Consider the following 12,626-nt stretch of genomic DNA (forward strand, 5'->3'; position numbering starts at 1 on the left):
TATCATTGTCCATTCATACCCTGTCACATGACCTGGGCTGCAGTGACCTCTAATGTTTGGTGATGTCCCATCAACTTTCAGAATTGAAAGTTGATCCAGCAGCACCTAGGCGGGACCCAGTCTCCGTGAGTGACTGGGCTGTGGGCAGAGTTTTACTGCACATCACAGCCCAGCCTCACTCCTGCTAGCAGTGCTCTTGGGTTATGGAGAGAATGTGCAAGATGCTTGGCTGTGATGTGTGATGAGACTCCACTCACAGCACAGTCACTCATGGAGACTGGGTCCTACCTCAGGGATGCCGGTCAAGTTTCAACTCCGGAAGTCATACATAACCGAACATGAGAGATCCCTGCAGCCCAGGTCACAAGATGGAGGATGAACAGATAGCAATAGCGCTGCTCACAGGCAGAATGGACAAAAGAAGGTATTTAGAAAAATCCTTCAGAGAGGAAACAGAATAGAACTCTAGTGTCAACTATTGAAAGTAGCGATCCTAAAAGCCAATATTGACAAGGCTTGTTAAAGGGTCAACACTGACTTTTTAAATTGCTATTTCCAACAAGGTGGCACTAGAGTTCTACTCCTCGTAAATGCAAGTGTTCACTGAAGCAGACGTAGAAAAGATGACAAGTCATTTTTCAATCGATATAATTTAAAAGAACTCTCCACCCCTCAAAATAAAATATGACTATATATTCATAATCTATAGTCACTATATCCAATGGCCTCTGCTCTGCTGTGACTCGCTTCGTCTAGTGCTTCGTTTTCCACAATGGCAGCTGCAGAGGCATGGAGGCACTGGAAGGTCTGCACCATATCAATGACTTTCTATTGGTATGACGACAGTGTTGTATCCATCCAAGGGCAGAGAATAGGGACGATCATATTGTTTATGGTGTATATCCATGAACATTTTATATTACAATAGTTGTGTAGTTTTAGTGTTGTATACAATAGAGATAACTTATCGAAAGTAGAACAACTCCTGTAAGTACATAGCGAAACAAAGCGTATATAATGAAAGCATTCTGGAAATGCTTATAAAACGATCAGCTATTATGACATGATTTTAGCTTCAAAGCCAATCTAATATTGATCTAATTATAAAGCTGAATGCTGTCATAGTAAGCAAATGTAATATATGGTCCTTTCTATTTCTTAATAGTAAAATATGCTTTCAACAGTAATTATTGGAAAATGTGAATTATGTCGTAATACCTAAATATATTTTTCTATATAAAATATTTATATTTATATTAAATTCTGCCAATGTATTTTAACTATTTGATCCAAAGCAAAGGAACTTTACAAATTAAAGGCGTTGTCCAAGATTAGAAAAACATTATTCCTTTAATTCCAAAACACCACTGAGCGCACATTTTAATGTCGCAGAGTTGCGATACCAGACTCAACATATGGAAATGTGTTGCGCTGTTCCTGGAAGAAAACAAAGGATGCAGCCACTTAAAATAATACTGTAAGTTCATTACTAAAGTATTGAATGTATTTTATTATGTCTGTAATATATGTCTGTGTATTACTGTCCTGAATTAATAAATGTTATATCATAATGAGGTTTGTGGAAAAACGTTTATTTTAGGTATCTGTGTACATATATATAGTGCTCAGCATAAATGAGTACACCCCCTTTGAACAGTAAAATTTTAATCAATATCTCACTGAACACAAGAACCATTTCCCAAAGTTTCATAGCACATTATTTTCGCCTATACCATAAAAATAAGGTTAATAATATAACATTCATTACAAAATCTTCAGTTTTGCTCAAATGAGTTGATATAAAAATAAATACATACCACATCAAAAACAACTACATTTAGTATTTTGCATGACATCCATGATTTTAAAGGACAGCACCAAGTCTTGTAGACATGGAATGAACAAGTTGGCGACATATTACAACGTCTATCTTTTTTTATACTTTGAGAATTGCCTATGTTACAGAATGGATACTGGATGGAGAGTGATGCTCAACTTGTATCTTCAGCACTCCCAATAGGTATTCAGTTGGGTTCATATCAGGAGACCTACATGGCCACTGAATCACTTTCACAATGCTCGTCTTCACAAATACAACATTGACCTTTGTTGTGTGCATTATAGATCATTGTCATGTTGGACAAGTGCAGATCTACAAAGGCCATGGAGTGATGGGAGTATCTTTTTGAATGTAGAGTGCTACATCGGTGAATTCATGATACCATCAATGAAATGTAGCTCCCCAACACCAGCAGCTCATGTAGACCCACATAAGGACACTGCCACCATAATGTTTCATTGTTGGCAGCATGCATTTCTTTTTGTTCTCCTCACCTTTGCCGCACCATAGTGTTTGGAAGCCATCAATTCCAAAAAAGTTTATCTTGGGCTCATCACTCCAGAGTATAGAGTCCCAGTAGTCTTCATATTTTTCAGCATGGGCTCGGTCAAATTGTAGGCAGGCTTTTTTGTGCATGGGCATTAGGGGTACTTCACACACAGCGAGATCGCTACTGAGATCTCTGCTGAGTCACGTTTTTTGTGACCTCATTAGCGATCTCGCTGTGTGTGACACTGAGCAGCGATCTGGCCCCTGCTGTGAGATCGCTGCTCGTTACACACAGTGCTGGTTCGTTTTTTTATTGTTGCTCTCCCGCTGATAAGCACACATCGCTGTGTGTGACAGCGAGAGAGCAACAATCCTGAATGTGAAGGGAGCAGGAGCCGGCGTCTGACAGCCTGCGGTAAGCTGTAACCAAGGTAAAAATCGGGTAACCAAGGTGGTTACCCGATATTTACCTTCGTTACCAGCCTCCGCAGCTCTCACGCTGCCAGTGCCGGCTCCTGCTCCCTGCACACGCTAAGTTAAGCGGTGTGAGCTGGTAACTAAGGTAAACATCGGGTAACCATACCCGATGTTTACCTCAGTTACCAGTGTCCGCAGCTTCCAGACGCCGGCTCCGTGCAAGCGCAGCGTCACTTGCACGTCGCTGCTGGCTGGGGGCTGGTCACTGGTCGCTGGTGTGATCTGCCTGTTTGACAGCTCTCCAGCGACCATGTAGCGATGCAACAGCGATCCTGACCAGGTCAGATCGCTGGTCGGATCGCTGCTAAAGTGTGAAGGTACGCTTAGGAGAGGCTTCCTTCATGAACGACACCCATACATGCCATTCCTCTGTAGTGTAAGCCGTATTGTGTCATGGGAAACACTCACCCTGGTTTGGATTTCTACTTCTTTAGCTAATTGCCGTGAACTTGCATGTCAATTTTCTACAACCCTTCTCATTGGAAGGTGCTCCTGTTTAGGTGTTAAGTTCCTTTTGGTCAGCCTGGACATCTCTGAGATGGGTCCAGTTCCATCTTTAGTAAACTTTCAATTTCATTTTTGTATCACTTTTGCTACAGTATTCTGGATTATAAGTAAAGCTTTGCTGATCTTCTTGTAGCCTTCACCAGTCTTATGTAAAGAAATTATTTCCTTTCTCGTGTCTCATGATATTTCTCTTCAGTACAGGATGCACGCTTGGCGTCCTGCTTCTAATCTATATACACTGCATTTTATTCGCACTAATAATGCCCAGGGTGCTAGAGTTGGTGTCTGAGCAAATAATCCATTTCCCCTGCCTGCAATACTAATAAGATGCAAATGGATTAGTAAAATGTAAAGTTGAAAACAAAATCTTGTACCAGAAAAAAACAAGACATGACACAGCTCAGTCAGTGTGAATATAGAAAAAACTATAACTCTCACAATATACAGGTAAAATATATCTTTGTACCGTGTTAGCCAGTAGAGATAAACAAAAGTTTGTTTAAAAGAACTGAGAGTCCTCAGTAGTTGATACCTTTTAATGGCTAACTGAAAAGATGGTAATAATAGCAAGCTTTCGAGACTACTCAGGTCCCTTCATCAGGCTCAATATAACACAAAATCTGAAGAGTCACATATTTATACACAACAAGACATAGAATAGTGCAGTGAAAAAAAAACAAAAAAAAACAAGTTATGTGAAGCAGAACTATCACTATGGCAAGGGGGAAACTGTTGTGGCCATAAATATTGCTGTAGTTCATAGATAAGCAGTGTGAAAGTTTTATTGTTCTCTGATTGGGGTCTGGTCCAGGCTGTAATGCCCCCCCCCCCGGATGCTCTGAGGAACACATTTCTTAATTGATGTAAAAAGACATAAATCCATGTGACACATTCATTCCTGCTCTGAATGTGTCAAAGGTCATCATAAGTTTGTATTCCCAGACTCTCCTGTCTCTTTGGGACTTGAAATTTCCTTTCAATACCAGCAATTTCATGTCCGTGATGCTGTGGTCTGGGTTACAAAAATGTTTGGCCACAGGTAGATCCATCCTTTTTTCTCTAATTGTGTGACGGTGAGAATTCATACTTGTCCTGAGCTGTTGTTCTGTCTCCCCTACATACAGACCCCCAGTTGGACATTTGGTATATATGTGACGCCCTGGACTAGCCAGGTAGTCACAGACAGGCCCTTGCACAAACACCCGTCCCCCTAAAAAGGTAACAGCAGCCAACCTAAAAACCTTGGTCACCACTCTCGGGTCTTGACGTTCACACCAGGGGACGGAGCCAGGCGGTTGGCCACGCCCACCGAGGAGTTCGGATAGCCTGAGGCGGGAAAGACAAGGGAGTTGAGTTTTGGAGGTGAAAGAGAGAGGAGTTGAGAGGAGTAAACGTCTGACAGGGGTCTGGGTCATAGCCTGGACACACTTTGGCCAGGAGGCAGATGGTGGTCGCCACCTGCAGGAGCTGAGAAGACGGCCTGGTGGAACCATAAGGGATCAGGGTAGGGTAGTGGCCCGCCAGTACCGAACCGGTGAACCGACTGGAAACCGGAGCACAGAGGGGGTACTCAGACCCTGAAACGAGGTCCCGAATCTACCGGACTAAGTTAATTTACTGATTGAGGTCTGGCCTTTAGGTCCTTTCTCAACCAAGTCCCGAGTGAAGACAACAGCCCAACGAGGAGATAGAAAGCCACTGCTCAGGCAGAGAGATCCCACGGACCAGCGTCTGCGGGCAAATGGGCTTTCCCGACACACACACAGCTGGGGAGCAGACTCCCGTCGCTGAAGCACAGGCAGTCCACAGCTACAAAACAAGGTGCAGGAGAAAGGCGGGGACCACCAAACCGGGTGGGGGACCAGACGCAGCCGGCTGCGGTCACCGACCACCATCTTTTTGGTTTACCAGAGACTCCGGTGTATCTGTCAGAGTGAGTACAACTGTGCCTTCGGGCCGCGCACCGCCCCGCACCACACCAATCCGTCCGCACCCTCTCAACCGGGCCCCGGGACCATCACCCCCCTACTCACGGAGGGGTCAACACCTGGCTGCACAACACCGTCCCCGGGGGCCTAGTAAGCAGCAGCGGTGGTGTCTACATTCACCACAACCCGTGGGTGGCGTCACGAACTTAACTAAAAACCATGGCCCCGGCCGTAAGCCTAACCCCTACGTAGCGCCAGCGTCCTTTCAGAGTGAAGTGACCCCGGGTCTGGAGGCGCTCGAGCCACCCACCAACGAGCCCGGATTTGAGCGGCTCAGCTGCAGCCGAGCGCGGGGCAGTACACATATAATCAAGTACACTACATTGGTTGTGGTGCAGCTGAAGGTACCTGGGATCTTGTAGTCCTGATGTGATCTGGGAATTTTTATCTTGTCAGTTGTCAATATAAATGGACAGGTCTTACATTTTTTCTGGTTGCAGGGAAATGTTCCTGTTGTTGTTGGAGAGGATAGATAGCTTCTGACAATGAGGCTTCTTAGATTCGGGGGCTGCCTAAAACACAGAAGTGGGGGGTCTGGAAAAATGGATTTTAATCGGGCATCTCACAATATAGTAATGCAAAAAAATTCTTTTTTCTATTAAAAAAAAATATTGTGTAAAAGCAATAAAACATTAAAAAAGACGTAAATGTGGTATCAATGTAATCTAACTGATCTGAAGAATAAAGCCATCTAATAAATTTTACTACACGGTAAAAAAAAAATGTAAAAAAACCCCTATTCTTGAAATGCAATTTTTTTTTGTCCAATTTGCCTCATGCGTTTGAAACTGGTATGAATAAAACCATTAACTGATCCCGCAAAAAAAAAAAAACAACAACCTCTCACATGACTCTGTGAGCAGAAAAATGCAAAATTAGAACTCTCAAAATATGTAGCCTGCATTATTGTTGTGGCATGTGTGGTTGTTAAATCAGACTGGTAAAACAGTGTAAAATTTTTATGTTATGGTTTTATTTTTTTAATTCTTCCCCTTCCTTCACAAAGAGGCCGTGGGATAACCAAGAAAAGCTAATATTAGCAACAGTACCTGCAACAGGGCACTAAATTGGTGCGGCATGCATGGCTGTAAAATTGGGCTACTGAAATAAGTGTGCCAAAAATGTTTTACATTTTTATAACACACACCTTTTGGAAGTAGACAGGTGCATTTACATTTAAAGAATGCCCGTATTTTCCTTTTGTCTTCTCTTTATCCTTATACTAGCTGGAGTACCTGGCATTGCCCGGGATAGCAACTAAGTGTCTCTCTCACGCTCCCACTGTCTCACTCTCTCTCTCTGTGTCTGTCTGTCTCCCTCTCTGTCTGTTTCCCTCTCTGTCTGTCTGTCTGTCTCCCTCCCTCTCTGTGTGTCTGGTCTCCCTCTTTCTCTCTCTCTCTCTCTCTGTGTGTCTGTGTGTCTCTGTCTCTGTCTCTATGTCTCTCTTTCTCTGTGTGTCTCTGTGTATGTCTCTGTGTGTCTCTGTGTCTCTCTGTGTCTGTCTCTGTATGTCTCTGTCTCTGTATCTGTGTCTGTATGTGACACACCCTGCCCTAGGGCCTTGGTGCACTTGGAACAGGGCCAGTCTAATCCGGGGATGTCAGCTGTGGCGGGGGCCTGCTCCGTGATACAGGCGGTGTCTTCTCTTCAATAAGGGGATGATTATGGGAATTATGTGACGCCACTTGCGGTGTGCATCTATGAAAGGGAACCGCCACTGGGTAGTCTCTCTCTCACTGATGGGGCTGATGGTGTGACGCAGCTAGGATGTTTCAGCTCTCTGCAAGCAGAGCTAGGCCCCAAGGAGGATGATGATGGTCATAGTGACAGTAGCACTGAGGCACAGGGCAACGACAAGTAAACAGATGACACAGGGGCTGTGGTTCAAGATATTTACTCACTGATTGTTCTTCATACCTGCGGGGTGCCGGTCTCCACCAAGATGGGCTCCAGTCGGGTCTCCACCAAGATGGGCTCCAGTCGATCCCGAACTCTTCAGATCCCGGTGCCGGTATTATGACTGGTGAGCCCTTCTTCTATGCGCTCTGTTGTTGGCGGGTCCCTGTAGCTTAAAGCTACTTGGTTTCCCTTTTCTTGTGTGTACAAGTCCCAGTCAGTTTGCAGGCAGCACGAACCTGTAGTGGGCTGAATCTAAGTCTCAATTCCCATGCTCTGTGTGCTGCTGTGCCCTGGACACTGTAGTGGGTGAAGAAATGTGAAATCTTCTCTCCTGGTAGATTTATTAGGTGAGCTAACCTAACCTAGGGCTCTACACCCCAACTGTGGTGGTCTGACAGCGTATCTCACCGGCGACCGTAATGCCTATGTCCCACCGACGTCACTAGGTCTTCTCTCCACTGAAGTCCCTCCTGACTCCCCTACTCCAACTGTCACTAACAGTTATTTTGGCTCCTCCCCTCCCTGGTGATGACTCCTCCCTGACTGTGAGTCCTGGACCCAGTGGATCGGGAGTCTCCCTAAGTGCAGTGGCATCCTATAGACCCAACCGCGGTGGTGACCCCCTTTGTGACCCGACCCTGGTCCCAGTCCCCATTGGGGAGGTAAGTCTGCTGTGTGTAAAGTATGTGGTGTTGTGTGGAACCGGCACTGGTCACCTAGAAATCCAGGATGAGCACAGCACCTAAAATCAGGTGCAGTACCATGTGGCGCCTGAAACCTCAGGGGCGCCACATGTGTGTCTGTGTGTGTCTCTGTTTGTGTGTCAGTGTAGCTGTGTCTCTGTCTGTGTCTCTGTCTGTGTGTGTGTGTGTGTGTGTCTATTGTCTGTCTCTTGTCTCTGTGTCTGTCTCTAGTCTCTGTATCTGTCTCTGTGTGTCTGTCTGTGTGTCTCTGTGTGTGTCTCTTGTCTCTGTCTGTGTCTATCTCTGTATGCCTTTGTCTCTGTTTGTCTCTCTCTCTGTGTCTGTGTGTGTCTCTGTCTCGATGTTTGTCTCTGTGTCTGTCTCTGTGTGTGTCTGTCTCTGTGTGTCTGTTTCTGTGTGTCTGTCTCTGTGTGTGTCTGTCTCTGTGTGTGTTTGTCTCTGTGTGTGTGTTTGTCTCTGTGTGTTTCTGTGTGTCTCTGTCTCTGTATCATTCTCTGTGTTTCTATGTCTCTGTTTATCTATGTCTCTGTGTGTTTTTGTGTCTCTGTGTCTGCCTGTGTGTTTCTCTCTCTGTGTCTCTATCTGTGTGTCTCTGTCTCTGTGTGTCTCTGACCATGTGTGTCTGTGGTGCCCTGGACAAGCCAGGTCATCACAGAACAACACCAACACACCCCACACCCCGGTTAGGCACACCGAAGCCAAACACAAAATCCTTGTTGCCTTCCTCCAGGGGCTGATGTCCACACCAGGGGGTGGGCCAGGCAGTTGGTCCCGCCCACCGAGGAGTTCACAGTCCTGGAGGCAGGAAAAGGAAAGAGATCAGTTTTGAAGTTTGAGGCGTGAGGAAGTGATGTGGTAGTGGAGCAGTCTGAAGGTGGTCTGGGTGTGTGGCCCGGACGGTACAGCAAGGTTGGCAGACGGTGGTGACCGTCTGCAGGAGAGGCCGATTAGAGTGAGCCGTAAGGACCGTGGACGGGCGGAGGCCCGGCGGTACCCGACCGGTGAACAAAGAGAAGCCAGCACCATCCGGCAGGGCTTACGGACCCCGACAAGGCTTGGAGTCGCCGTTCAATTTGTCAAATCCGTTAGCGAAGGGAACCTCCTGGGTTTCCCAGCAGTCAAGTCCCGATAGAAGGTGACAGCTCAAACTGTGAAGGGAAACACAGTTCCCAGGGCCAGAGCCTGCGGGCAAAAAGGGGCTCCCTCAGCCTCCATCCAAGCTGGGGAGCGGGTTACCGATGGGAACCCATTGGAACCGTACACACTACACAGGTGCAGGGAAAGGCAGTCACCATCAACCTGCCGGGAGGAGAACAACCGCAGCCGCCTGTGGGACCCGTCCATCCAGCCGTTTGTTTGACCAGAGACTCTGTGTGGATTACTGGCTGAGTGAGTACCACCGTGCCATGCGGCACAGCGCTGCCCCCGCGACCCTGCACCTCACCAGGCCCCGTAACCCGCCTGCCATCCCTGAACCCTCACCGGGCCCCGGGACAACCAACCCCCCCTACCCACGGAGGGGAGAACCAACATCCAAGCTGCTCCCTGTCATCACTCCCGGGATCCCCGTTCAGAGCAGCTGTGGTGTCCCAACTTCACCACAACCGTGGGTGGCGTCACGGACAATAAATCCCCAAAATCATTCCCCTTTTCACTCACAGGTGAGGAGCGCCGCTCGAGTCCCCGGGATCCGGCCCACCGCTCGAACCACCACCGAGCAGCAGCAGCAGCCGGACCCGAGCAGTGGGTGAGCGCAGCGTCCCCTCCTCCGCCCGCGACAACTTGGCGTCACGAACAGGAACTTACCGCTCTGCCGTCTGGTAGAGGTGCGCCTTGTGACCGCCGGAGGTGTCCGGCCGAAAATTTTGAGAAGCCGCCATTTTGGGCACGAAAAGTCCCCGCTCGAGCGTCTCCTCGGGCAGTGGAGGCGCGAAAGCCAAAACCCCGCCCCGATAGAGGAGGAGGCGGAAAAAGACTAAGGGGGACGGATGGCGTCTGGTCGGATGGCGTCTGGCCACATGTAGCCCGCGGCTATAAAGGCAGGGACGCCAGGACCCTGCGGCCATCTTGTTGCTCCTGGAAGAGGCCGCCGCCACGATGTATCACCCATCCCGCAGCACCGAAGCCCCCGCGCCCGGGACCGCGGCGTGGGTGGAGGTCCGGACCGCCCAGCTACAGCAAAGACTGCAGATCCTCATGCAGCTCCTCCTGGAGGAGTGGGAGGCCGACATGGCGGAGGTGGTAGCGGCTGTAAGGAAAAGCGAGGAGGAGGATTTGGAGGAGCGGGTAAGAGACCCACGTCCCTGTATTCCGAAAGGATCGGCCACTGCGGCTGAGGGTCCCGGCCCGCACCCGCTCACCCTGCTGTCTCCCTCGCTATCTGCGCTAGATGTTGCCACCCCGCCACTTGGCCCGCTACCCGCCCAAACGGTAGCGGTACCCAGCCTGTCCGCCCAAGCGGACCGATCTGCAGCCGAGGCCCGTGACCGTGCAGCACTGCTTCCCTGGAAGACGCCAAAGGCCGAGCCTGTCGGTGAGGTTGTACCAGAGGCACCGGTGGCCGTGCCCAACCCCGTACCGACCCCGGCAGCCCGTCTCATGCTGGAGGAGACGGAGGCTCAGTGGGAGAGGATCCCTGTGCCCGTTCCCCACACCTCGGCTGAGGTTGCGCCGGGTCGCCGCTGTAAGGAAGCACCCAAAGCCAAGTAACCGCGGGACCTTCCACCCATATTGCCAGTGGTGGGCAGCGTCCAGGAGGTCTTGCGGGGCCCGACCCGTGCGCAGGGGCTCGCAGCACCTCCGTATTGGGACAGGGAGCCGACACCGCTGGGCCTGGAAATTGCCGAAAGGGAGCGAAGAAAGGCGGAGCTGGTGGCCCGCACAATCCGTGAGAAGGAAAGCCTCCGCCAAGCGACCTTCCGTGTCCGGGGCCCGCTCTATGAGGGGCAAGTGAGGAGATTTGACGTCCGTCGGGGCTATGGTTTTATCTATGAGCCGGGCCTGGAGGCCGAAGTCTTTGTGGCCCGATGGGACGTCAATGCCCATCTGCCGGAGGAGCACCCGGGCCGCAACCTGATGCCGGGAGACCTGGTGCAGTACACCAGGCACTGCGGGGAGCGGGGCTGGTTCGCGCTGGATGCAAAGTTGAGGGGCGGTCAAGAGGCCCAAATGCCAGTCCAGCCCTCTCCTCCAGTCACCCCCGTGGACTTAAAGTGAGAGTCAGCGGTCCTCCGCCTAAAAGTTGTCCCCGTTGGGACCACCAGCAACGTTGTTTGAAAAAGTTTTTGAAAGATAAGAGAAAATAATTAACCGATGAAGTCACCTGATTGGAAACCGTGATTGAACCGGTCGTTGCCAGCAACTGGTCCCCGTTGGGACCCCTTGAAACCAATGCGTAGAAACTGCTATGGACAAGCCCGAGAACTGGCAGGGCAACCACAAACTTAGTGGCATGTAAATAGAAATGTTGGCTTGAAACCGTTACCGCCTCTGGAGAGGCTGATTTGGGAGGATGGGCCTGGAGGAAAGTGATGGCCCAGGCCCGCCACTACCGTAACCGGTGGCAATCCTCCGGGGGTTCAGGGGTCCCCATGGACGCGGGTCCCCTGACAGGGACAGAACCCGCTCGGGCAACTTGGTGCTGGACTGGGGTCAAGGGGTGCTGCTCATTTGCTTAGGGGCAGCATCAGGGCCATGTTGCTGGGTGGGAGAGAGCGGAAGCCGTACCGTTAATAAAGACAACCGTTAGAAACGTTTAAGAAATGTGCCTCCCGATGTGGGAAGAATGCAAAATGCTTGTTTTACATGTTTTACCGTTTTATCTTTACAGTTAAAATAAAACCGGTGATGGACGGGCAGCCCGCGGACGGTCTGCATTTTACTAAGGGGGAATGTGGCGCCCTGGACAAGCCAGGTCGTCACAGAACAACACCAACACACCCCACACCCCGGTTAGGCACACCGAAGCCAAACACAAAATCCTTGTTGCCTTCCTCCAGGGGCTGATGTCCACACCAGGGGGTGGGCCAGGCGGTTGGTCCCGCCCACCGAGGAGTTCACAGTCCTGGAGGCGGGAAAAGGAAAGAGATCAGTTTTGAAGTTTGAGGAGTGAGGAAGTGATGTGGTAGTGGAGCAGTCTGAAGCTGGTCTGGGTGTGTGGCCCGGACGGTACAGCGAGGTTGGCAGACGGTGGTGACCGTCTGCAGGAGAGGCCGATTAGAGTGAGCCGTAAGGACCGTGGACGGGCGGTGGCCCGGCGGTGCCGGACCGGTGAACAAAGAGAAGCCAGCACCATCCGGCAGGGCTTATGGACCCCGACAAAGCTTGGAGTCGCCGTTCAATTTGTCAAATCTGATAGCGAAGGGAACCTCCTGGGTTTCCCAGCAGTCAAGTCCCAATAGAAGGCGACAGCTCAAACCGTGAAGGGAAACACAGTCACCACCAAGGCTAAAGTTCCCAGGTCCAGAGCCTGCGGGCAAAAAGGGGCTCCCTCAGCCTCCATCCAAGCTGGGGAGCCGGTTACCGGTGGGAACCCATTGGAACCGTACACACTACACAGGTGCAGGGAAAGGAAGTCACCAACAACCTGCTGGGAGGAGAACAACCACAGCCGCCTGTGGGACCCGTCCATCCTGCCGTTTGTTTGACCAGAGACTCTGTGTGGATTACTGGCTGAGTGAGTACCACCGTGCCGTGCGGCACAGCGCTGCCCCCGCAACCCTG

Source organism: Anomaloglossus baeobatrachus, chromosome 4 (genome assembly GCF_048569485.1).
Source record: "Anomaloglossus baeobatrachus isolate aAnoBae1 chromosome 4, aAnoBae1.hap1, whole genome shotgun sequence".
NCBI lineage: Eukaryota > Metazoa > Chordata > Amphibia > Anura > Aromobatidae > Anomaloglossus > Anomaloglossus baeobatrachus.